General features: G+C 39.9%; 1 long non-coding RNA gene across 1 annotated transcript in view; it reads right to left on the reverse strand.

Annotated features, from left to right (window-relative positions):
* LOC104670038 overlaps positions 1-24134 on the reverse strand; it is a 52943-nt gene that overhangs the window by 19643 nt on the left and 9166 nt on the right. Inside the window, exon 2 of the long non-coding RNA XR_749084.2 lies at positions 21955-22108. This is a non-coding gene — a long non-coding RNA (uncharacterized LOC104670038). The remainder of the gene's footprint in view (positions 1-21954; positions 22109-24134) is intronic.

Raw genomic sequence — 24134 nt, forward strand, 5'->3', positions numbered from 1 at the left:
CAACTTTAGAATATAACAATGGCAATAGTTTGCACACCTAAACTTGTAATTATGAAGTTCATGTATTTTACATAAAAATGGAAGTTTAGGTGGGACAACCAGTATGGGTCTGAAATTCTTTTTTTTTTTTAATCAAAGAATGAAATAGTGACACCCAAGAAGAGCTTGGTATATACAAGGAAAATGACAAGTCAAATAATTTTCCTTGGTCTTTTCCAATGTTTAGAAGAAGCCCATACTTAGTCCATATACAAGTCACTTATATAATTGTCATTTTGATATGGTTACTTCCTAAACATTGTTACATTTTCTTTATTTATTTATTTATTTATTTATTTATTTATTTATTTTTTTATTATACTTTAAGTTCTAGGGTACATGTGCATAATGTCCAGGTTTGTTACATATGTATACTTGTGCCATGTTGGTGTGCTGCACCCATCAACTCGTCAGCACCCATCAATTCGTCATTTATATCAGGTATAACTCCCAATGCAATCCCTCCCCGCTCCGCCCTCCCCGTGATAGGCCCCGGTGTGTGATGTTCCCCTTCCCGAGTCCAAGTGATCTCATTGTTCAGTTCCCACCTATGAGTGAGAACATGCGGTGTTTGGTTTTCTCTTCTTGTGATAGTTTGCTAAGACTGATGGTTTCTAGCTGCATCCATGTCCCTACGAACGATGCAAACTCATCCTTTTTTATGGCTGCATAGTATTCCATGGTGTATATGTGCCACATTTTCTTAATCCAGTCTGTCACAGATGGGCATTTGGGTTGATTCCAAGTCTTTGCTATTGTGAATAGTGCCACAATAAACATACGTGTGCATGTGTCTTTGTAGCAGCATGATTTATAATCCTTTGGGTATATACCCAGTAGTGGGATGGCTGGGTCATATGGTACATCTAGTTCTAGATCCTTGAGGAATTGCCATACTGTAAAGAAACTCATTGGTAGCTTGATGGGGATGGCATTGAATCTATAAATAACCTTGGGCAGTATGGCCATTTTCATGATATTGATTCTTCCTATCCATGAGCATGGTATGTTCTTCCATTTGTTTGTGTCCCCTTTGATTTCACTGAGCAGTGGTTTGTAGCTCTCTTTGAAGAGGTCCTTTACATCCCTTGTAAGTTGGATTCCTAGGTATTTTATTCTCTTTGAAGCAATTGTGAATGGAAGTTCATTCCTGATTTGGCTCTCTGTTTGTCTGTTACTGGTGTATAAGAATGCTTGTGATTTTTGCACATTAATTTTGTATCCTGAGACTTTGCTGAAGTTGCTTATCAGCTTAAGGAGGTTTTGGGCTGAGACAATGGGGTTTTCTAAATACACAATCATGTCATCTACAAACAGGGACAATTTGACTTCTTCTTTTCCTAACTGGATACCCTTGATTTCTTTCTCTTGCCTGATTGCCCTAGCCAGAACTTCCAACACTATGTTGAATAGGAGTGGTGAGAGAGGGCATCCCTGTCTTGTGCCAGTTTGCAAAGGGAATTTTTCCAGTTTTTGGCCATTCAGTATGATATTGGCTGTGGGTTTGTCATAAATAGCTCTTATTATTTTGAGGTTCGTTCCATCAATACCGAATTTATTGAGCGTTTTTAGCATGAAGGGCTGTTGAATTTTGTCAAAAGCCTTTTCTGCATCTATTGAGATAATCATGTGGTTCTTGTCTTTGGTTCTGTTTATATGCTGGATTACGTTTATTGATTTGCGAATGTTGAACCAGCCTTGCATCCCAGGGATGAAGCCCACTTGATCATGGTGGATAAGCTTTTTGATGTGCTGCTGAATCCGGTTTGCCAGTATTTTATTGAGGATTTTTGCATCGATGTTCATCAGGGATATTGGTCTAAAATTCTCTTTTTTTGTTGTGTCTCTGCCAGGCTGTGGTATCAGGATGATGTTGGCCTCATCAAATGAGTTAGGGAGGATTCCCTCTTTTTCTATTGATTGGAATAGTTTCAGAAGGAATGGTACCAGCTCCTCCTTGTACCTCTGGTAGAATTCAGCTGTGAATCCATCTGGTCCTGGACATTTTTTGGTTGGTAGGCTATTAATTATTGCCTCGATTTCAGAGCCTGCTATTGGTCTATTCAGGGATTCAACTTCTTCCTGGTTTAGTCTTGGAAGAGTGTAAGTGTCCAGGAAATTATCCATTTCTTCTAGATTTTCTAGTTTATTTGCATAGAGGTGTTTATAGTATTCTCTGACGGTAGTTTGTATTTCTGTGGGGTCAGTGGTGATATCCCCTTTATCATTTTTAATTGCTTCTATTTGATTCTTCTCTCTTTTCTTCTTTATTAGTCTTGCTAGCGGTCTGTCAATTTTGTTGATCTTTTCAAAAAACCAACTCCTGGATTCATTGATTTTTTGGAGGGTTTTTTGTGTCTCTATCTCCTTCAGTTCTGCTCTGATCTTAGTTATTTCTTGCCTTCTGCTAGCTTTTGAATGTGTTTGCTCTTGCCTCTCGAGTTCTTTTAATTGTGATGTTAGAGTGTCAATTTTAGATCTTTCCTGCTTTCTCTTGTGGGCATTTAGTGCTATAAATTTCCCTCTACACACTGCTTTAAATGTGTCCCAGAGATTCTGGTATGTTGTATCTTTGTTCTCATTGGTTTCCAAGAACATCTTTATTTCTGCCTTCATTTCGTTATGTACCCAGTAGTCATTCAGGAGCAAGTTGTTCAGTTTCCATGTAGTTGAGCGGTTTTGATTGAGTTTCTTAGTCCTGAGTTCTAGTTTGATTGCACTGTAGTCTGAGAGACAGTTTGTTATAATTTCTGTTCTTTTACATTTGCTGAGGAGTGCTTTACTTCCAATTATGTGGTCAATTTTGGAATAAGTGCGATGTGGTGCTGAGAAGAATGTACATTCTGTTGATTTGGGGTGGAGAGTTCTATAGATGTCTATTAGGTCCGCTTGGTGCAGAGATGAGTTCAATTCCTGGATATCCTTGTTAACTTTCTGTCTCGTTGATCTGTCTAATGTTGACAGTGGAGTGTTGAAGTCTCCCATTATTATTGCATGGGAGTCTAAGTCTCTTTGTAAGTCTCTAAGGACTTGCTTTATGAGTCTGGGTGCTCCTGTATTGGGTGCATATATATTTAGGATAGTTAGCTCTTCCTGTTGAATTGATCCCTTTACCATTATGTAATGTCCTTCTTTGTCTCTTTTGATCTTCGATGTTTTAAAGTCTGTTTTATCAGAGACTAGTATTGCAACCCCTGCTTTTTTTTTTGTTCTCCATTTGCTTGGTAGATCTTCCTCCATCCCTTTATTTTGAGCCTATGTGTGTCTCTGCATGTGAGATGGGTCTCCTGAATACAGCAGACTGATGGGTCTTGACTCTTTATCCAGTTTGCCAGTCTGTGTCTTTTAATTGGAGCATTTAGTTCATTTACATTTAAGGTTAATATTGTTATGTGTGAACTTGATCCTGCCATTATGATATTAACTGGTTATTTTGCTCGTTATGTGATGCAGTTTCTTCCTAGCCTTGATGGTCTTTACATTTTGGCATGTTTTTGCAATGGCTGGTACCAGTTGTTCCTTTCCACGTTTAGGGCTTCCTTCAGGGTCTCTTGTAAGGCATGCCTGGTGGTGACAAAATCTCTAAGCCTTTGCTTATCTGTAAAGGATTTTATTTCTCCTTCACTTATGAAACTTAGTTTGGCTGGATATGAAATTCTGGGTTTAAAATCCTTTTCTTTAAGAACGTTGAATATTGGCCCCCTCTCTTCTGGCTTGGAGAGTTTCTGCCTAGAGATCTGCTGTGAGTCTGATGGGCTTCCCTTTGTGGGTAACCCAACCTTTCTCTCTGGCTGCCCTTAAGATTTTTTCCTTCATTTCAACTTTGGTGAATCTGGTAATTATGTGTCTTGGAGTTGCTCTTCTGGAGGAGTATCTTTGTGGCGTTCTCTGTATTTCCTGAATTTGAATGTTGGCCTGCCCTACTAGGTTGGGGAAGTTCTCCTGGATGATATCCTGAAGAGTGTTTTCCAACTTGGTTCCATTCTCCCCCTCACTTTCAGGTACCCTAATCAGATGTAGATTTGGTCTTTTTACATAATCCCATACTTCTTGCAGGCTTTGTTCATTTCTTTTTCTTCTTTTTTCTTTTGGTTTCTCTTCTCGCTTCATTTCATTCATTTGATCCTCAATCGCTGATACTCTTTCTTCCAGTTGATCGAGTCGGTTACTGAAGCTTGTGCATCTGTCACGTATTTCTCGTGTCATGGTTTTCATCTCTGTCATTTCGTTTTCGAACTTTTCTGCATTAATTATTCTAGCTGTCAATTCTTCCACTCTTTTTTCTAGATTTTTAGTTTCTTTGCGCTGGGTACGTAATTCCTCCTTTAGCTCTGAGAAGTTTGATGGACTGAAGCCTTCTTCTCTCATCTCGTCAAAGTCATTCTCTGACCAGCTTCGATCCATTGCTGGCGATGAGCTGTGCTCCTTTGCAGGGGGAGATGCACTCTTATTTTTTGAATTTCTAGCTTTTCTGCCCTGCTTTTTCCCCATCTTTGTGGTTTTATCTGCCTCTGGTCTTTGATGATGGTGACGTACTGATGGGGTTTCGGTATAGGTGTCCTTCCTGTTTGATAGTTTTCCTTCTAACACTTAGGACCCTCAGCTGCAGGTCTGTTGGACATTGCTTGAGGTCCACTCCAGACCCTGTTTGCCTGGGTATCAGCAGCAGAGGTTGCAGAAGATAGAATATTGCTGCACAGCGAGTGTACCTGTCTGATTCTTACTTTGGAAGCTTCCTCTCAGGGGTGTACTCCACCCTGTGAGGTGTGGGGTGTCAGACTGCCCCTAGTGGGGGATGTCTCCCAGTTAGGCTACTCAGGGGTGAGGGACCCACTTGAACAGGCAGTCTGTCCCTTCTCAGAGCTCAATCTCCATGTTGGGAGATCCACTGCTGTCTTCAAAGCTGTCAGACAGAGTCGTTTGTATCTGCAGAGGTTTCCGCTGCTTTTTTGATGTTGTTGTTTAGCTGTGCCCTGTCCCCAGAGGTGGAGTCTACAGAGACAGGCAGGTTTCCTTGAGCTGCTGTGAGCTCCACCCAGTTCGAGCTTCCCAGCAGCTTTGTTTACCTACTTAAGCCTCAGCAATGGCGGGCGCCCCTCCCCCAGCCTCACTGCTGCCTTGTGGTTAGATCACAGACTGCTGTGCTAGCAATGAGGGAGGCTCCGTGGCCATCGGAGCTTCCCTGCCAGGTGTGGGATATGATCTCCTGGTGTGCCTGTTTGCTTAAAGCGCAGTATTGGGGTGGGAGTTACCCGATTTTCCAGGTGTTGTGTGTCTCAGTTCCCCTGGCTAGGAAAAGGGATTCCCTTCCCCCTTGCACTTCCCAGGTGAGGCGATGCCTCGCCCTGCTTCAGCTCTCGCTGGTCGGGCTGCAGCAGCTGACCAGCACCGATTGTCTGGCACTCCCTAGTGAGATGACCCATCAGTTGATCTGTACCTCAGTTGAAAATGCAGAAATCACCGGTCTTCTGTGTCACTCATGCTGGGAGTTGGAGACTGGAGCTGTTCCTATTCGGCCATCTTGCTCTACCCCCTCGGGTCTGAAATTCTTACAGTGAATTTCCTTTCTCTGCAGCACAACTTTCCAATCACTCAAACTTAAGTCTGGATTCATTTTTGACCCCATTCCTCCATGACCTATATTAACCACCAAACCCTGGTAATTACACCCACACAGTATATTTCTATACTTCCTTTCTACTTCATCCCTACTGTCACTCAGTTGGGTCAAGCTTTTGTCATTTCTTAATATTAAAATATTTTAAGTTGCTCTCTTTGCTTCTAGTCTTCCCCTGACCCTGTACTTATTTCTGGAAATACTTAAGAAAGGAATGATATGGTTCCAAAACTCTGCATAACACTCTCCAGCATCGACAGATTTGATTTCTATGTCCTTCATCTGACACTGAAGTCCACCCAAAGTGAGGTGCTCTACGAATGGGGAAGACACATTGCCTGACACAAAGCACAGGTGTTAAGAGCTCAGCTTTGGCGTCAGACATCTCTGGCTGTGTGAATTTAACACTATTAAACCTCATTAAGTCTCAATATTCATATAGCAAGTGGGAAAAACAGTTCATGTGATCACAGAGATGATGGTGATCTCATGTCTAGCCTAGGGTCCAACACCTTAGTAAGTGTTCCACAATTTTCCTGTTGATCAAAAGTATGTATTTAGGGCCACTATGGCAATTACCTTCATTGCTGCTATTATTACTCCATGCCTGGCCAATACAAAGCAGCTTTCATTATGGCTCCATGGCATGACCTAAGTCCCTCTCACACCCACCTCTCCCTCGGTATCCCTCCCTAGGCAGCAGAATGAGATTCCATGTGCTTCATGTTTATGCTGACAACTTTGCCAAGATTGTCCATCAACACAGAACACTTTGAGCATAACATTTTTTACCTCTTGACTTTGACCCTGAGGACTTCAAATAAAATTATTTCCTTCAGAATTTTGTCAGCACTGTTGAATTTCCAGTGAAGAAACATTTTCTTGAGTGAACTCCAAGCTAATTAAATTCTTAATCTGCACATTCCATTTTTATCTGCATTTTAAATTATTTTCAACTGATCAGTTAATTATCTCTAAATATAATTAGGGTGTATCTATTTTTTGTCAATAACAAACATCATGTATCATTTCTAAAATCATGGAGTTTTTGTGGTTACTATTTACATTATGGTCAATTTTCCTGGGTTGTATTTCATAGCCTACTTAATTATTCTCTTATCAACAGATTTTATCAACTCTATATTTGTATCCTTTGTCAGTTTTGTGTTTTGATTATTATTTGTACTGGTAATGTGTTTACACATTGGAGAAAATCCTGAGGATGTTTGTTTTTTAGATAATCCATGGAAAAGTAAATGAGGGCAATTTTTGAGAAATGCTTCAAGGGAGAAATGCCAGAGAGATAACTAAGAAAGAGAGAGAGCTGAATAGATAGAGAAAGAGATATGGGGGCAGGAAAGGGGGAGAAGATTCTCCTGAGTTTAAGTTCCACAGAAGCATCAAAAGCAAGACTCCTGGGTGAGTGATTTAATAAAGAAATGTTCCCAGGGTGGACCAATAAAGGAGAGGAGGGAAATTTTTATATTTACAAAAATGTTGAAAAGGCATCTGAAGGGATTTAGAGGTAGGGTTGCTAGATATAGCAGCTAAAATAGAGGACTCCCAGCTACGTCTGATTTTTAGATAAATAATCAGTAATTTTAAAATATAAGTATGTCTTATGCAAGATTTGTTGTTTATCTAAGCTTTAAATTTAACTGACATTGTCCACTATAACAGCACAAGAGATGGAGTGTGGAGGAGGGAAGAGGCCCCAGTCACTCTTATATCCTGGTTGCTGAGTTCTTAAATGCACAGGGGCATTCAAAGCAATTTGGGGGCCAAACATTGGGATCATAATGGATGGTAGAAGCACCCTATTCCAATGTCATTTGCCCCTCTCCCCAATCTTGAAGTCCAACTTCAGCTGAGGGTAATTCTTATAGTGTGATCTTGAAACACACACACACACACACACATATACACACACACACACACATTACCACCACCAATACCAACAACAACAACAATGTATTCCTTGACTTCAAAGGTAATGAATGCCATTTTAGAAAATTTAGAAAATATACAGAGTATTTATTAAAATAGATAAAAGATAATTCATTATTACTACAATGGTGCATTTTTTCATTCTTTTTTCTAGGCATTCTATGTATTTTTGCATGTATTCACTAGTATTTTTTTCTTTTTGCATGTTTTTTTCAAAACTAGGACAACACTCTAAATATTGTTTTAAATCCTACTTTTCAAAATTAACATTATTCTGAGAATTTCTCATCCTTAAGTGTAATTTGAAAGCATAAATTTTAATGAATGTGTATTTTATCACATGGATAAATTATAATCTATTTATAAATTCCATTATTTTGGACACAGGTTATTTATAATTTGTGGTTAATATAAACAACACTGTGGATAACTATGTAAATTTTTATCAGCATAGCTTATCGCCTTGAGATTACTCCTCAAGCACTTTACACTCCATTGTGGACCTATTTTGCCAACCACTAGCTGGAAAGGTAGAGAGCTGTTTCATTACTCAATGCAACAGTTTTTATATCAGGATAAGATTATTTTCACTAACCACAAAAATAATATTCAGGTATGAATTGGAGGGTCAATTTATATCTTCAAATCTCTAAAGGTTGTTAAAAGAAAATAAGAAACAACAAGAACAAAATATTCTGGATGGATCTGAAAGTAGAAAAAGACTCAACTGAAGAATTACGGGCAGGCAGATTTTAGTTCAACATGAGGAAAGGCATCCTGAAATTTCTGTGAAGCAATAGAAATGGCTCCCTTGAGTGACAGTGAGCTCTGGCTCATGTACGGGGAACAGAATGGAGACCTATCCTTGGAGAAGTGGCAGAGCACTATGGCTGAGGGCAGGGACTCTGGAGCCAGAGGGTTGGGTTTTAACCCAAGTAATACGGCTTGAGAGTTGTGTTGCCTCTAAATCTCATATTGAAATGCGATCCCCAGTGTTGGAGGTGGGGCCTAGTAGGAGATGTCTGGGTCATGGGGGTGGACCCCTTATAAATGACTTGGTGCCATCCTCATAGTAATCAGTTCACAGGTAAGCTGCTTGTTTAAAGGACCCTGGCACCTCCTCCTCTTCCTCTCTTGCTCCCTCTCACCACGTGGCACTCTAGCTTCCTCTTTGCCTTCTACCATGATTGTAAGCTCTCTGAGGCCCTCACTAGAAGCAGATGCTGGCACAATGCTTCCTGTACAGCCTGAAGAACCATGAGCCAAAATAAAACTTCTTTTCTTTATACATTACTCAGTCTTAGGTATTAATTTATAGCAACTCAAAACAGACTTGACACACCTAGCTCTGCCATTTTCTGACTGTGTGATCTGGGGCAAGTGGTATAACTGCTTTGGGCTTTAGTGTCCTTATCTGTAGAATGGAAATTATTCCTAATGGTAGTTGTGAGGATTAGATGAAAAATGTCTGTGTAGTGCCAGAACTGTCCTAAACATTCAATAAATGTTAGCACTTGTTTTAAGTGTTGTTATTGTAGACAAGTTTGATTAGGCAATATAATTGGCTAACAGCTCACAGAATTTGGGAATCTATACTGATTCTCCCACTGTGACTGTACCGCTACAGTGATGTCACTCCAATAGACCATCCTGGCATTCTGCAGGGTACACTCTGGTTCTGTTTGTTTCCAGGACTGTGCCTCATTATTTACCTTTTTATGAGTAAAAATAACTTCAGTGCCCTTCATTTTGCAAGTCACGATGGAGGCCAACTCTAGCTTTGTAGCTTATCCATACTGGAATCAAATAGCTGCCTTGTAAAAGGAGTGTTGCAATCTTTAAATGCCCATAAATAAGGATTTGAACATTTATCTCATATCATGTGATTTGGTAAAAGTAAACAGAAAGTCTTTTAGTGGAAGAGTGGAAGTGATGACTGAGTGAAATGATATAACACAGGAGGGTTAGGTTGAGAAAGTGTGTGAACCGTAAATAGATGAAGGAGAAAAGTGTGGTTGGTACAAGAAAAGTCAGCTTTCTGTATGGCAGGCAAAGCCAGTTCACAGATGTTGCCAGCTAAAAGAGAATGACCTGCAGAAACTCAGTAAATAGAGAAGGCTCAATAGTCTCCTCTGTTTATGTTACCCCTAAAAACTTCCCATGTCTGCTCTGCGACCTCCCTCCCATAAGTAGCCAGGAGGATATATTAAAATAAGGAGTTATCTTCCTATTTGGAAAACCAAATCTTAACTGGAACCAGGACTGAAGTCCATGAGACATGGCAGGCCTCAGAAAATATAATCAACTGCTAACTCACTGAAGCTAGATTAAGGAAGGTAGAACACTAGAGCCAGACATACCCCCAAGCTGCCAAAGATTACAGGCAAATAGAGGACCCATGTTACAGAGTAGAAAGTGAACATTGGAAAATTGTGTAAAAGACAGCTAATTGTTGGAAATACAAGTAAAATTGTTGAAAATAAAAACTCAGAGAATTCATTAGTAGCAGACTACACCATGGGGAGTAGACAATAAGAACTGGAGAGGCTAAGGAGGACAGCAGTAAAGATAGGATAGAAGACACCTTGGTATGATCACGTTCCTCTGAAAAGTCTCCTGCGGCATCTCTTTGTACCATGTATCCCAATATGCTTAAAATCAAGAAGAGAGGGTCAAATTCACTTTCAAAGATCTATAAACTTACCAGGGCTTCTGAAACTGACATATCTTGTCCAAAATTCTAGAAACCCTTAGGCCTAAAATATGGATTGTTCACAAGGAATCTTTACAGTCTCTTATTTTGTTAGTGCTTAGAATGCTGAAATGCCTAAGAGATTGCAGCTGGGATTTTTTTCCAACTACACCCTCAATGGATGGGTTTGGCATGATGGCTGGTGAAAAGAGACCACCTGCTGGCCACTTAAGCTATCAGCTCCCATGACTAGCACCAACTCATGATAAGAATTCTACACTTTATTTTATCCTGTAATTTGGTCATAAATATGTATTAGAAAAGGCTTAGAATTTTTTTTAAGTAAGCTCTAGATCAACATGTGTATTGTAGGCTTAAAATCCACCTTTCTCTTAGAGACTTTCTTCTAGAAAACACCTAAGAGTTAGATCATGGAATTGGATATATCTTTAATTAAGGATAGTTCTAAAATCTAGGAGAGGGGCTAAAGTCAAGTGACCCCAACAGCCCATGAAAAGATAGGGAGGTGAACAAGAGAAGACCATGGCAAAAATAGTCATGATAGAGCAGACCAAATCAATGAAATGGTTGAAGAGCTCTTTGCTGAGATTGGTAGAAACATAGGGAAGATGCTTGTAGGTGATTCAGGAGTGACCCCAGAGAAAGGGAGGACAAAATGGCAGTACTGGGCATGTGTTTGTTGTTGTTGTTTTTCTTAGCCTCAGATTCCCAGTTTGCTAAGCCAGACTTATCTAAACCACATTAATAACTACAATCATTCTTTCCTCTTCCTGTTGAGGTTAACCATTGATGGGTTCTAGTTAGCCTCCAAAAATCAGTGGCACATTTAATGGTTACTTTCCTTCTTGAGAGGTAACTCTGGGAACTTCTCCCACCAAGTGAAGAATGCTGGAAATACATTTTAAATGAGGCAGAGAAGATTCCTAAACACATTGTGGGTGAAGATAGTGGGATTAGACTGTGGCATTAGTATCAGTTCCTTTCCATTTAATTCAACCACTTATTTTAGACCTACTAGTATCGCAAGACTGTGCCAGCCTTAATGATTCTGACATGAATAATAGCAGCAACAGTTTCACTCAGCACCTTTATACTCTAAAATTTCTTGGGACATATGTCCTTTCAAGTATTCTCACTTTTAAGAGAAATTGTAATGTGGCAGGAGCGAATCCAAATTCTGCTACTACTTAACAATATGAATCTAAGCAAGTTACCTCCTCATTTTGAGACAATGTCTTTATTTGCAAAATATGGATTATATATATTTTAAATTGTAGTTATGAAGGTTAACTATAATGTCTATTAGGCATCTGGCAACTTTTCATGCTCACAGTAGGTGTTCAGTCAATGGTGGTATCACCATTGCTGCTAGTTTCCCTGTGGGCCCCAAGCCCATCTGCTGCTGCTCTTACCACCTCTGAAACTGCTCTTGCTGTTGGAACTGCCATTACTCTTGTTTTTGCCATCACTCAAAGGTGTCCCAAATCTTGGAATAGTTATCCTAGGAATTATAGTCGCTGATGAGACTTTGTAAAAGCCTTTCTGAACTTTCATGTATTATCATCCTACAACACAAAAACTTGAAATGAGTTACCAGGAATCTGCTTCAAGGATAACCAAGTGAATTTCAAAATAGGGCCTCTGAACCTTACTTAATTATATTCCAGTTCAAAATGAGTTTACTAATTTCTAGGACTTCCTCAGACACTAAAGCCAGATTTTTACCTTCTTTTGTTTCAAGATTATAACCCCAATGACATAGGGTCCCAATCCTCAAGCCCCAGACCTCCTTTAAACCATTTCTTCCAGATACCTAAATCTTAATAAAAATTCTAGTAGTATGCAGTATGTTCCAGAATTTCTCTGGTTTAAACAGAGAATATTTCCTATTCCTTTCCACTGTGCCCCTCCATGCCTGTGTGAGGTTCTACAGATAGAAACATGAACCATACTCAAGCCTCCTTCCTATGCTCACTCTTCAGTGGATGCATCAAATACTCACCAGCTACATTACAATTGATTTACTGCATGTGTCAAAGCACAGTTGATTATAGGTTCCTAACAGGGATCAAGAAGGGAAAGGTAAATCAGGAAAGGTCTCATTAAGTAGGAGCCATTTGAGTAGTCTTGGGGTAAGATTTGATTGGCCAAAAAAGTATGACGGTACTTTCAGCCTTAGGGATCAAAATGCACAAAGCCATAATTCAAAATTGCATGGCACATTATAGGAAATGGCAAGTGCTTTTGTAATAAAGGAGCATAGGATGTTTGCAGAAAGGTTATTGAGATGAGCCTACAAAGAATAGTTGAATACAGATTGAAGAGGGCCTTGAGTGCCATAATAATGAGGTAGAGTCTTTTCAGCAGTGATGACTTAATAGGTTTTGAGCAAGACAGTGATGTGAGGAATGTGGGAATCAGAAGGGAACTTTATAAAATAGTGATTGTCCAAGATGAAATGAGAGACTAAATTGGGTGAGATAAATAAAGATTCTTAGATAATGCAGTTTTGAGCTTACTCTTGAAGAAAGATATAACTGAATTTAAGAGACAGTGGTGACTCGGGGGAGAGAAGTTTTCTACGGGAGGCATAGTGATTATAGTTGCTATTTTGCAGTGTCTTCTCTGTTCCAATGCTCCTCACTCTTGCTATGGTCAATGTCTACTCTTAGGGCATGGAGTGGACACTCTGAGTGGAGTTTGCAGTTTTCACACATGACTCTTGGAAAGAGGTGGGAAATAAGATTGGCTAGAACTGGAATATGTTATTTCCTTATGAGAAATAAAATGAACTCTGAAGCTCCAAGAAGGTGGATGGGAATGGAAAGACTGCTGGAGAAGGAATGAGCCCAGAGGATTCAATGGCACCAAGACTCTGGGGAGGCTGGAGCAAGGGAGCAGGTGAGAGCCAAGATGAGCAAAATTTGATACCTTCATGGGAGTAAAAATAAAAATAAAGTGGGTTCTATGATAATGATTCTTCCTACTATGAGCCCTTCAGAGCAGGAACTCTGTCTCCACTATCACAGCCCTTGGCACCCAAGCAGAAGGGCCAATAATTATTAGTCCAGAAATGAATAAAACCAGGAGAAATAACAAAATATTAGCTTTATCTTAAACATACAGACACCAAAATCATGGCAGAAGTTCAGTCTAAGTTGCTATGAAAGGAGGCTGTATAATTATCACAAAAAAGTGCCACAGCAAAAACTCTTCCAGGATTCCAGTAGAAATCATCTCTGGAGCCATCTTACGAACCACTCAAGATAGCCTGTTACCATTCTTTACAGTCATCTCCGGCTTTTGAGCCCAACGTAGTGCCTGGTCTATGTCTTGACTGTGGTAACAGATACACAAATCTAAACAAGTGATAAAATTGCAAATAACTAAACACACACACACACACACACATGCACATAAGTACAACTAAATCCAGGGGAGTTTGAATTAGACAAGTAGATCGTACCAATGTCAATATCCTGGTTGTGATGTTATGGTTTTGTAAGACATTGTCATTGGGGGAAACAGGGTAAAAAGTGCCTAGAATTTCTGTATTCTTTCTTTCTTTTTTTTTGAGACAGAGTTTCACTCTTGTCGCCCAGGCTGGAGTGCAATGGCACAATCTCAGCTCACCACCTCCCGGGTTCAAGCGATTCTCCTGCCTCCAGAATAGCTAGGATTACAGGCATGCATCACCACGCCTGGCTAATTTTGTATTTTTAGTAGAGATGGGGTTTCTCCATGTCAGTCAGACTGATCTTGAACTCTCGACTTCAGGTGATCAGCCTGCCTTGGCCTCCCAAAGTGTTAGGATTACAGGCATGAGCCACCACACACAGCTTGTATTATGTCTTTATTTTATTTTATTTATTATACTTTAAGTTCTGGGGCGTATGTGCAGAATGTGCAGTTTTGTTACATAGGTATACATGTGCCATGGTGGTTTGCTGCACCCATCAACCCATCACCTGCATTAGGTTTTTCCTAATGCTATCCCTCCCCTAGCTCCCCACACCCTGAAAGGCCTCAGTGTGTGATATTCCCCTCCCTGTGTCCGTGTGTTCTTATTGTTCAACCCCCACTTATTAGTGAGAACATGCAGTCCTTGGTTTTCTGTTCTTGCATTAGTTTGCTGAGAATGATACTCTTCAGCTTCATCCATGTCCCTGAAAAGGACATGAACTCATCCCTTTTATGGCTGCATAGTATTCCATGGTGTATATGTGCCACATTTTCTTTATCCAGTCTATCATTGATGGATATTTGGGTTGGTTCCAAGTCTTTGCTATTGTGAATAGTGCCACAATAAACATATGTGTGTATGTGCCTTTATAGTAGCATGATTTATAATCCTTTGGGTATATACCCAGTAATGGGATTGCTGGATCAAATGGTATTTCTAGTTCTAGATCCTTAAGGAATCACCACACTGTCTTCCACAATGGTTGAACTACTTTACACTCCCATCAGCAGTGAAAAAGCATCCCTATTTCTCCACATTCTCTCTAGCATCTGTTATTTCCTGAATTTTTAATGATCATCATTCTAACTGGTGTGAGATGATACCTCATTGTAGTTTTGATTTGCATTTCTCCAATGACCAGTGATGATGAGTTTCTTTTCATATATTTGTTGGCTGCATAAATGTCTTCTTTTGAGAAATGTCTATTCATATCCTTTGCCCACTTTTGATTTTTTTTTTTTTTTGTAAATTTGTTTAAGTTCTTTGTAGATTCTGGATATTAGCCCTTTGTCAGATGGATAGATTGCAAAAATTTTCTCCCATTGTGTAGGTTGTCTGTTCACTCTGATGATAGTTTCTTTTGCTGTGCAGAAGCTCTTCAGTTTAATTAGATCTCATTTGTCAATTTTGGCTTTTGTTGTCATTGCTTTTGGTGTTTTAGACATGAAGTCTTTGTCCATGCATATGTCCTCAATGGCACTGCCTAGGTTTTCCTCTAGGATTTTTATGCTTTTAGGTCTTATGTTTAAGTCTTTAATCCATCTTGAATTAATTTTTATATAAGGTGTAAGGAAGGGGTCCAGTTTCAGTTTTCTGCATATGGATAGCCAGTTTTCCCAACATCATTTATTGAATAGGGAATCCTTTCCCCAATGCTTGCTTTTGTCAGCTTTGTTAAAGATCAAATGGTTATAGATGTGTGGTATTATTTCTGAGGCCTCTGTTCTGTTCCATTGGTCTACATCTCTGTTTTGGTACCAGTAACATGCTGTTTTGGTTACTGTAGCCTTGTAGTATAGTTTGAAGTCAGGTAGTATGATGCCTCCTTTGTTCTTTTTGCTTAGGATTGTCTTGGCTATGTGGGCTCTTTTTTGGTTCCATGTGAAGTTTAAAATAGTTTTTTCCAATTCTGTGAAGAAAGTCATTGGTAGCTTGATGGGGATGGCATTGAATCTATACATTACCTTGGGCAGTATGGCCATTTTCATGATATCGATTCTGCCTATCCATGAGCATGAAATGGTCTTCCATTTGTTTGTGTCCTCTTTTATTTTGATGAGCAGTTGTGTGTAGTTCTCCTTGAAGAAGTCCTTCACATCCCTTGTAAGTTGGATTTCTAGGTATTTTACTCTCTTTATAGCAATTGTGAATGGGAGTTCACTCATGATTTGGCTCTCTGTTTGTTTGTTATTTGTGTATAGGAATGCTTGTGATTTTTGTACGTTGATTTTGTATCCTGAGACTTTGCTGAAGTTGCTTATCAGCTTAAGGAGATTTTGGGCTGAGACAGTGGGGTTTTCCAAATATACAATCATGTATCTGCAAGCAGAGACAATTTGACTTCCCTTTTCCTATTTGAATACTCCTTATTTCTTTCTCTTGCCTAATTGGTCTGGCCAGAACTCCCAATAATACGCTGAATAGGAGTAGTGAGAGAGGGCATCCTTGTCTTGTGCTGGTTTTCAAAGGGAATGCCTACAGCTTTTGCCCATTCAGTATGATATTGGCTGTGGGTTTGTCATAAATAGCTCTTATTATTTTGAGATGTGTTCCATCAATACCTAGTTTATTGAGAGTTTTTAGTATGAAGGGCTGTTGAATTTTGTTGAAGGCCTTTTCTGCATCTATTGAGATAATCATGTGGTTTTTGTCATTGGTTCTGTTTATGTGATGGATTACATTTATTGATTTGTGTATGCTGAACCAGCCTTGCATCCCAGGGATGAAGCCGACTTGATCCTGGTGGATAAGCTTTTTGAAAGTCATGGGTAGCTTGATGGGGATGGCTGCTGAATTCTGTTTGCCAGTATTTTATTAAGGATTTTCACATCGATGTTCATGAGGGATATTGGCCTGAAATTTTCTTTTGTGGTTTTGTCTCTGCCAGGTTTTGCTATCAGGATGATGCTGCCTCATAAAATGAGTTAGGGAGGAGTCCCTCTTTTGCTGTTGTTTGGAATAGTTTCAGAAGTAATGGTACCAGCTCCTCTTTGTATCTCTGATAGAATTCAGCTGTGAATTCGTCTAGTCTTGGACATTTTTTTGGTTTGTAGGCTACTAATTACTGCCTCAATTTCAGAACCTTTTATTGGTCTATTCAGGGATTAGACTTCTCCTTGTTTAGACTTGGGAGGGTGTATGTGTCCAGGAATTTATCCATTTCTTCTAGATTTTCAAGACTTCTAGTTTATTTATGTAGAGGTGTTTATAGTATTCTCTGTTTGTAGTTTGTATTTCTGTGGGATCAGTGGTGATATCCCCTTTATCATTTTTTTTATTGTGTCTATTTGATTCTTCACTCGTTTCTTCTTTATTAGTCTGGCTAGTGGTCTATATTTTCTTGATCTTTTCAAAAAACCAGCTCTTGGATTCACTGATTTTTTTTAAGGGTTTTTGTGTCTCTATCTCCTTCAATTCTGCTCTGATCTTAGTTATTTCTTGTCTTCTGCTAGCTTGTGAATTTGTTTGCTCTTGCTTCTCTAGTTATTTTAATTGTGATATTAGATCTTTCCTACTTTCTCTTGTGGGCATTTAATGCTATAAATTTCCCTCTACACACTACTTCAAATGTGTCCCAGACATTCTATTACATTGTGTCTTTGTTCTCATTGGTTTCAAAGATCATCTTTATTCCTGCCTTCATTTCATTATTTATCCAGATTCATTCAGGAGCGCCTTATTCAGTTTCCATGTAGTTGTGCAGTTTTGAGTGAGTTTCTTAATTCTGAGTTCTAATTTGATTACACTGTGGTCTGAGAGACTGTTTGTTATGGTTTCCATTCTTTTGCATTTGCTGAGGAGTGTTTTACTTCCAATTACGTGGTCAATTTTAGAATAAGTGCGATGAGGTGCTGAGAAAAATGTATATTCTGTTGAGTTGGGGTGGAGAGTTCTGTAGATGTCTATTAGGTCCATTTGATTAAGAGCTGAGTTCAAGTCCTGAATATCCTTGTTAATTTCCTATCTCATTGATCTGTCTAATATTGACAATAAGTGTTAAAGTCTCCCATTATTATTGTGTGGGAGTCTAAGTCTCTTTGTAGGTCTCTAATCACTTGCTTTATGAATCTGGGTGCTCCTGTATTGGGTGCATATATATTTAGGATAATTAGCTCTTCTTACTGTATTGATCCCTTTACCATTACATAATGCCCTTCTTTGTCTCTTTTGATCTTTGTTAGTTTAAAGTCTGCTTTATCAGAGACCAGGATTGCAACTCCTGTTTTTGTTTTTTGTTTGTTCATTTGTTTGTTTTGTTTTGCTTTTTGCTTTCCACTTCCTTGGTAAATATTCCTCCATCCCCTTCTTTTGAGCCTGCGTGTATCCTTGCATATGAGTTGGGCCTCCTGAATACAGCACGCCGATGGGTCTTGACTCTTTATCCAATTTGCCAGTCTGTGTCTTTTAATTGGGGCATTTAGCCCATTTAAATTTAATGTTAATATTGTTATGTCTGAATTTGATCCTATCATTATTATGCTAACTGGTTATTTTGTCTGTTAGTTATGCAGTTTCTTCATAGTGTTGATGGTCTTTACCGTTTGGTATGTTTTTGCAGTGGCTGGTACTGGTTGTTCCTTTCTATGTTTAATGCTTCCTTCAGGAGTTCTTGTAAGGCAGGCCTGGTGGTGACAAAAATCTCTCAGCATTTGCTTGTCTGTAAAGGATTTTATTTCTCCTTCACTTATGAAGCTTAGTTTGGCTGGATATGAAATTCTGGGTTGAAAATTATTTTCTTTAAGGATGCTGAATATTGGCCCCCACTCTCTTCTGGCTTGTAGGGTTTCTGCTGAGAGATCCACTGTTAGTCTGATGGGCTTCCCTTTGTGGGTAATCCGATGTTTCTCTCTGGCTGCCCTTAACATTTTTTCCTTCATTTCAACCTTGGTGAAGCTAACAATTATGTGTCTTGGGGTTGCTCTTATCGAGGAGTATCTTTGTGGTGTTCTCTGTATTTTCTGAATTTGAATGTTGGCCTATCCTGCTAGGTTGGGGAAGTTTTCCTGGATAATATCCTGAAGAGTGTTTTCCAACCTGGTTCCATTCTCCCTGTCACCTTCGGGTACACCAATCAAACGGAGATTTGGTCTTTTCACATAGCCCCGTATTTCTCGGAGTCTTTGTTCATTCCTTTTCATTCTTTTTTCTCTAATCTTGTCTTCTTGCTTTATTTCATTAAGTTTATCTTCAATCTCTGATATCCTTTCTTCTGCCTGATCGATTTAGCTATCGATACTTATGAACAAAGTTCTTGTGCTGTGTTTTTCAGCTCCATCAGGTCATTTATGTTCTTCTCTAAACTGGTTACTCTAGTTAGCAATTTGTCTGACCTTTTTTCAGGGTTCTTAGCTTCCTTGCATTGGGTTAGAACATGCTGCTTTAACTCGGAGGAGTTTGTTATTACCCACTTTCTGAAGCCTACTTCTGTCAGTTCATTAAACTCATTCTCTGTCCAGTTTTGTTCCCTTGCTGGTGAGGAGTTGTGATCCTTTGGAGGAGAAGCTGGTTTTTGGAATTTTTGTTTCTCCCCATCTTCATGGATTTATCTACCTTTGGTCTTTGATGTTGGTGACCTTCATATGGGGTCTCTAACAGTCAGACCCCTCTGCTGCAAGTCTGCTGGAGTTTTCTGGAGGTCCACTCCAGACCCTGTTTGCCTGGGTGTCACAAGCGGAGGCTGCAGAACAACAAAGATTGCTGCCTATTCTTTTCTCTGAAAGCTTTGTCCCAGAGGGGCACCTGCCAGATGTCAGCCAGAGTTCTCCTATATGAGGTGTCTGTCAGCCCCTACTGGGAGTTGTCTCCCAGTTAGGATACAGAGGGGTCAGGGACCCACTTGAGGAGGCAGTCTGACCCTTAGCAGAGCTCAAACGCTGTGCTGGGAGATCCGCTGCTCTCTTCAGAGCCGGCAGGCAGAAACATTTAAGTTGTTGAAACTGCACCCACAGCCGCCCTTTCCCCCAGGAGCTCTGTCCCAGGGAGATGAGGGTTTTATCTATAAGTCCCTTTCTGGGGATGCTGCCTTTTTTTCAGAGATGGCCTGCCCAGAGAGGCAGTCTGGCCACAGTGGCCTTGCTAAGCTGCAGTGGGCTCCGCCCAGTTCAAACTTCTGGGTGTCTTTGTTTACACTGTGAAAGTAAAACCACCTATTCAAGCCTTAGCAATGGCAGACACCCCTCCCCACACTGAGCTGGAGTGTCCCAGGTCGAGCTCAGAGTGTTGTGCTGGCTACGAAAATTTCAAGTCAGTGGATCTGAGTTTTCTGGGCTCTGTGGGGGTGGGACCTGCCAAACCAAACCACTTGGCTCCCTGGCTTCAGCCCCCTTTCCAGGGGAGTGAACTGTTCTGTCTCTCTGGCATTCCAGGCACCACTGGGGTATGAGAAAAAAAAAAATCTCCTGCAGCTAGTTTGGTGTCTGTCCGAACATCTGCCCAGCTTTGTGCTTGAAACCCAGGGCTCTGGTGGTGTAGACGCCAGAGGGAATCTCCTAGTCTGCGGGTTGCGAAGACTGTAGGAAAAGTGCAGTATCTGGACTGGAGTGCTCCATTCCTCAGGCACAGTCCCTCATGGCTTCCCTTGGGTAGGGGAGAGAACTCCCAACCCCTTGTGCTTCCAAGGTGAGACAATGCCCCAGCCTGCTTCAGCTCACCCTCCATGGGCTACACCCACTGTCCAACCAGTCCCAATGAAATGAACTGGTTACCTCAGTTGGAAATGCAGAAATCATCCACCTTCTGTGTCAGTCTCGCTGGGAGCTGCCGAGTGGAGGTGTTCCTATTCGGCCATCTTGCCAGCAATCTGTATTATTTCTTAAATACTTACTTGCATGCAAATCTCAAATTATCTCCAAATAACTTTACTTTTTAAATGAGTCATTGAAAAATTTTTGAAAATCACCTTTCAAAAATTGGTTGAGATGAAGTAGCTACTTTGACAGACAAGTTCGGTGGTGCTGTCCTGAGAGTCTTTCATGGAAGTCTGCCTAAAGCCTTTCAGAAGTTTTCTAAGCACGCAGTTCCCTGCATCACATTCCTTTTGCTTGAGACAGCTAGAGTGGGTGTTTGTTTGTTTTGTTATCTGCAACTGAACCCTCATGCTGATGCCCTGTGACTTCATAGTTCCATCATGGCTTTCTATCCAAGTGGAATGTCCTCAGTTTAAAAGTCTAAAGCTGTCCAGAGATAGTTAGCTAAAGCACAGAATGGTCAGTGGATCTCTCTCAGCTAGGACCCTTACAGGTATTGTCTGAAAGTGAAAGAAAAAGCAGGAAGAAACAATGGGGTCTTGGTTATGGGACATTTTTAATTATTTTGCTGGTGCAGAGATTGGGGTATTGATGACAGTATAGATTAAAAGTCCCAAGAAAACTTTAGGAAAACCTGAGTAGTGTTTCAAATTTCTAATACATTTAAACTCTTTGGAGTTTTAATGGAGACTTGCTCTTAGGGAAAAACTTGGTGAGATTGCGTTGTGCTTCCCACAGGAAATTAAAAGCAGCTGAGAGATTTTTTTTAAGCTCCTATCTATCCTCCTTCTCTCCATTTCTCAAAGGCTTAAGAAGTTTCCTTCACAGTAAATAGAACAACACAGAAGTGTCCCGGACCCAAGGTGAATGAATTAGCTAGGCCATGGTCAGGTGCCATTGCAGCAACTGGAGTTGGGCAACCGGGGGCTCATGTTTAGAGAGGGTGAAGCCACAGCCACAGAGCTCTAGGGTAGAGCCATCTTCTCAGTGGCCCTAGCCATCCTGTGCTTTGCCTCCTTATCCCTTTCTCCCCACCCACCTTTCATCATCCTCAGAAGCCCATGTGTGTGAAAGGCAGCGGAGGAATGTGGGTGGGTTGACTTGCATAATTAAATCCATGTTGCATCGTGTTCTTTAGAATTAATAAGGAATTCTTCCCATTGAAACTCACCATGACATCTTCCCTCTGACTCAGATTTCTTTTTTGCTTTTCTCTTCTTTCCTTGGCTAAAAGCATTAGACATGGGGCTGTGGTTTAAATTAGCATCCTACATGTCTCTTCTCTCTGTCTTTGCTTAATTGAGCTTTTCTGTTCAGGGAAAAGTGTAGTTTGTTTATATTTCATTTTTCTTCAATTCCACTTATCTTGGTCCCTTTTCTTTCTTCTTTAAGAAAACTTAGGAAAAGAGAAAACAAGAGAGCTTTTCACCTTGCGTGTGACTGTAAGGTTGGAGAAAGTGCACTGCCGGCCAAACCTTGACAATCCAGGTGTTGTTCTTTGAGGTTCTTTGTTCCCTGGATCTTCATATTCTGAAACCAGGAAAACTGTGCTCTCATATACTTATCCGCTGAGGCCACGAGAGCTGTGAGACAGGGAGAAATAGTGAACAAATGGTCCTTCTAAATTCCTGGGTCATGTTGCAAAACACCTTTTTATTGGGGGTAATAATTTGACTTCATTTCCTTATAAAAGTTGATTTATGTGATGGATATGTGATATATATTTTTTTGCCACCGTTTTTGCAGGATAGTGGTTGTATCAGTTAGGATTAGATTCAACTGTGAATAACATAAACCCAAAATAACAGTGACTTAAACCCAATAAAAGTTTGTCTTTCTACTCATGTAGAAGAACAGCTGTAGCTGTCTTGGGCTAGTGTGGTGGCTCCACTCCATGAAGGCTTTCTCGGAGACCCAAAAGAAAGCAGCCCAGGGTGTCACCCTCAGCTTCATGGTCCATGTCGGCAGTTATTATGTCATCTTCAGAAGAATCTTACAGACTTTCTGGAAGAGTCCATCTCCCTCCTTTACAGGCTCCTGACTTTTGACCACGAGGAGGGTCTCAGTTTGGTTTCATTCATGAGATTCAGGGTCATGGCACATATTTGAGTCTGACCTGTGCTGCCAATCAGATATGCAAATCTGGGCAAATCACTAAACTTCTATGCGTCTGTATTTTCATTATATGGAAAATTGAAATTATAACGTATAACTCTTAGAGCAGTATAGTATAAGGATAAAAGACAATATGTAAAGAAAGATTGGTCTGCTGATTAGCATGAAAATGAACATCATTTTACAGTTTTTAAGTTTTGTATTGAGCATTTTTTTTTTCTATTTTTAAAGAAAACCAATCCCATATTTAGAGACTGGAGATTTTTTTTTTCCTGGTGAGAACATCTTCAAAAAAACGGGCTGTACGTTCCCTACAAGCCCTTCTCCCAAGTGAAAAGAAACATGATGTGCAGCGGGACAGCTTCATTGTTTGTTCCACCTCCAATGAGGCTTTCACTATAGATTTCATCTATGTGGGATGTGGTGGATTTATGGTTAATATGCACTACCCTCTCCCTCCAGTGGAGTGTTTTTTGTGTGTGTGTGTGTTGATAAATAATCTTATTTATTTCATTATGTACATAATATTGGAGAACAAAATAAGATTAGAATGTTTTCCACTGCAGTGATGTAGAAATAACATACTTATTTTAATGCCACAATGTGTTTTGCATGTTTTTCTTCATAAAGCACATAAACATAATATAAAAATATAGAATTTACATATAAGGATTAAACCATTCTTCAAAGTTTTTAAAAAACAGTTATATATTTATGTAGTTCTAAAGGTAGCTAAGTAACAAGTATAATTAAAAATCTAAATCAATTTATATATTTATGAAACAGGTCAACTAAGACATACGTAATCAACCTGTAAAATGACTCATTTATTGTTTCCTGATTATAAGAGCAATCCATGATCATTCATTCTCTTATTACAGGGAATTTGGAAAATAGAGCAAACATAGTAAATTACTGCAACCCCATCATCAGATAATAAGTAGTTTGGTTTATACCTTTTTAGTCTTTTTTTCTATGTGTATTTTCACTGCAAGACAGTTGTGTCTATATTGTTTTGTAAGATTTTTTTTTTTTTATTATACTTTAAGTTCTAGGGTACATGTGCATAACGTGCAGGTTTGTTACATATGTATACTCGTGTCATGTTGGTGTGCTGCACCCATCAACTCATCAGCACCCATCAGGTCATCATTTATATCATGTATAACTCCCCAATGCAATTCCTCCCCCCTCCCCCCCACCCATGATAGGCCCCAATGTGTGATGTTCCCCTTCCCGAGTCCAAGTTTCCTCATTGTTCAGTTCCCACCTATGAGTGAGAACATGCAGTGTTTGGTTTTCTCTTCTTGTGATAGTTTGCTAAGAATGATGGTTTCCAGCTGCATCCAAGTCCCTACAAAGGACGCAAACTCATCCTTTTTTATGGCTGCATAGTATTCCATGGTGTATATGTGCCACATTTTCTTAATCCAGTCTGTCACAGATGGACATTTGGGTTGATTCCAAGTCTTTGCTATTGTGAATAGTGCCACA

Source organism: Rhinopithecus roxellana, chromosome 17, assembly GCF_007565055.1.
Source record: "Rhinopithecus roxellana isolate Shanxi Qingling chromosome 17, ASM756505v1, whole genome shotgun sequence".
NCBI lineage: Eukaryota > Metazoa > Chordata > Mammalia > Primates > Cercopithecidae > Rhinopithecus > Rhinopithecus roxellana.